Genomic DNA, 3,315 nt, shown 5'->3' on the forward strand with positions numbered 1-3,315 from the left:
AGCGTCTTCCTCCATCTCCAATTGGCTTAAATTCAGAAATAACACGAGGGTAGCTTCTTTTTTTAACTCCTGTGTTTTGTACTGAGAGTTTGCTCATTCTGTGCCTAATCAAAATAGTTTCCCCCTTGTTCTAAGCCTCTTGTTCAGGAAAAAAAATAGAACGAATTAATTATAAGGATAAACTGTAGCATACTCTTACTAAAACCATTCACACGGCCCGCACACTAAATATTCTTAAATCACTTAATGGAACCGTTGCTGGATGCATTTTTGTGCCGCTCTCTATGGTGTGCATCTACGGATGGTTCCTGTTTGGCGCAATCTGTGAACGGTACCTACTGTAATCCTGGAGATTTTGTCTTTATAAAATAAATAAATATTATATATAATAAATATAATATAATAAATACATTAATACACATTTTAATTTGTTACATGTGATATTTTAGCGTCCTTGACTTTCACAGTAAACCGAAAAAAAAAAAAAAGATCAGTCATACACCTATCAACATATTAATTTTCTTAATATATGAAGTTTATCAACAGCTGGTAAGGCGAGAAGCACCAATGAAAGAGATGGCATTCCTTCATAGAACCAATTAAGAGTTGCTAATTGACTTGACCTAATTGGTTTTTGAAACCCCTTCCAAACAAAAGAAAAACGTAACAACGACGCAAAAAGCAGTCTTTAGGTCTTATTCGAACCAAAGGCTACTTAAATTAAAAACGTGACGCTATGGAGCAAACTGCTGTGGCGCCCAAGCCGCACGTGCCTAGTCCCCAAAATCCCGAATTAAATGAGTGATCGGCAAAGAACTGCACGTTCTTGTGTGGTACTCCAGTGCGAAAACTGTTTATTGTATTCTTTCTTTTTTATTTCAATGGAGGCGTTAATGGGTAAGTAGCGAGTATTTAAATAACACATTAATAGCCTACTTCATCTTCGGTTAAACTGTCAGTGTATTTATTGAACTATCGGTTCCCATTGAAATGCGCTTGAATCTAAATGCACGTGAGATGGTCTCTGTGTGTTTTGTGCACTCGTTGTGAAACAAGTCAGAATTAAAAGACCTGCAATTTAAGACTCACTGTAGATATACATTTAAGTAAATTCTACCACCTAGCTTTCCGTTTTTGGAGGAAAAATAATTTGTGTTGGGAAATCAATTCCGAGTTTCCTGTTTATCTAGCCTTAAAATTGGTGCTGCAAGAAGAACAACGCGTACTTCGCTGAACTACCCGAACATCTTCTGTTTCTCCTAATGCAGATCGTGATAACTGCTGGTGAGTGGGAAGAGAGACGGCAGCAGTCACGAGCCTGGTGGTGAGCAGTTTCGGATTTAGCCAATAGAGGGCGTCAACTCTTAGGTCTTTAAGGTAGTAGAGCTACAGTGCTCATCTTTGGACAAGTACCAGAAATAACACAAGCTGTCACTAGTGGCCTTGGAAAGAGAGATTTGGTGTACAAAAGCAAATTTGCAAAGATAATCTGGAGAAATCATAATGAAACTTGATAATGTAATGTTGGGAAACCGCTGCAGCAGCAGTAACCAGAGTATTGTTAAGTTAATGACTTTCATTTACATTCTAGGTAATCTGATTTTGGAGCAGACATTTAAGAATCATGTGCTGGTAGTGATTCAAATACACGCAAGTAATGAGCAGGATTTTTTCGGTAGATTAACGGTGAGCCTTTCTAATTTTCCTTGACAATGTTTCCTCACACTATTTTAAAAAGCGCATTTATTTGAATATGTTTTACAGAAGTTGTGACCCAGACTGTTTGAATGCTGTTTTTCATCTGCCTTTGTCTGGGTAAAGTGATTTGTACATTTAGTGAAAGATTATCCATCTAGTCACACTGTATTGCTAAAAGAGTTTGTTGAGGCAGAGGCAGCACACACAAGATGAGTAAACTATTAATAAGATTGTTCAGATAAGTTCAGCAATTCAAATGGTGTGAACAACACAGAATGCACTTTTTATTTTCTAGGAAGTTAAACATATCAAAAAATGACATCATTTGTTTTTTGTTACAAATGTAACGTGCATTCAACTGGGCAAAAAGCATGTGGCCGAGATAGAAAACAATGGAATATAACAATATAATAAACAGAAACCATACTAATAAAAAATACCTCCACTACACACCTGTCTAGATTAAATTATTTAATTTTGGTCTTATAATACTGAAACAGTGGGGCATTGGTACTGCTACCCCCTATGTGGCATTTCCATGTTCTCCCTGTGTCTGTGTGGGTTTCCTCCGGGTGCTGCAGTTTCATTCCGCTGTCCAAATACCAGCAGGTTAGATGAATGGTGATGCTAAATTGGGCCTTGTGTGTGTATTTGCTCTGTGATGGACCTGGTACCCGGTCCAGGATTTGTTCTATGCTAGCTGGGATGGGCTCCAGGACCCCCAATGATCTTGGTCTGGATTCAGCAAGTCAGAAAATTTCTTGACTGCTGAAAATGCATGGGAAAGGTGCTATATGAATAAAATATATTATTATTATTGATAACTATAAGTAATAAAATGGAATTCTAGGTGAGGAAACTGGTGCCTCTGAAAACATGGCAGGTAAATCAGTATGGCATCACAATTGTGACTAGAAAATAAAACAAACACACACGTTCTTATTCAGATGCCCGTCTTAGACTTGAATCCTTCACACTGCTTAATGGCATCAAGCGTATGAAAATTTACCAACCCTGGGAAGTTTTTTTTTTTTTACTTTTTTATTGTTCTACTAGGTGGTTCGCCCCCTGCTCGCTTCACTCGCCAACCCCCCTGGCCTGTGCTACGCGCCAGCCACTTCACGTTTCTGCCGCTCGCGTTGTGAAGAGGGGGGCTGAACGTACCCCAAGGAGATGCGGTCGCTCCTACTAAACCCCCTCTTAAACGGTGATGCAATGGGAAAGAAATACAGGTGGTTTTTTTTTAACCTCCTCTTTGCTTGATCAGCTGCTGGATTGCTGCCGCTGCTGCTATGCCGCTTGATCTTCATCTCACACGGCACTTCAAACATTTTAAAATCCTGTACAGCAGCTGTCCTATTCTTTGTCTGTTATTTCCAGCCCTGGGCTTGGTTAAATCTCTTCACACAAAGTCTCGTCTCACGGGAAGAGAGTTCTTGACATTTTTTAGTTTATAATTCAAAAACGGAATAAGAATCTGAAAATCTAACAAAATCACATTAAAGTTTGATAAATGCTGAAAAGAATGATACCAAACATACATATGTAGATTATAAAATAAGCCTGATTTAATGCGTGAAACAAAAGTGACATAAAAAGTCACATAAAATCGTTGCA

General features: G+C 38.4%; 1 long non-coding RNA gene across 1 annotated transcript; it reads left to right on the forward strand.

The window, feature by feature from the left end:
* Positions 1-705: 705 nt before the first annotated feature.
* LOC120528550 lies at positions 706-1,681 on the forward strand. Its single transcript, XR_005633540.1, has 3 exons — positions 706-897; positions 1,269-1,324; positions 1,592-1,681. It is a non-coding gene; the product is annotated as an uncharacterized LOC120528550 (long non-coding RNA).
* The last annotated feature ends 1,634 nt before the right edge of the window (positions 1,682-3,315 follow it).

This window comes from Polypterus senegalus, chromosome 4, assembly GCF_016835505.1.
Source record: "Polypterus senegalus isolate Bchr_013 chromosome 4, ASM1683550v1, whole genome shotgun sequence".
NCBI classification, from domain to species: domain Eukaryota; kingdom Metazoa; phylum Chordata; class Cladistia; order Polypteriformes; family Polypteridae; genus Polypterus; species Polypterus senegalus.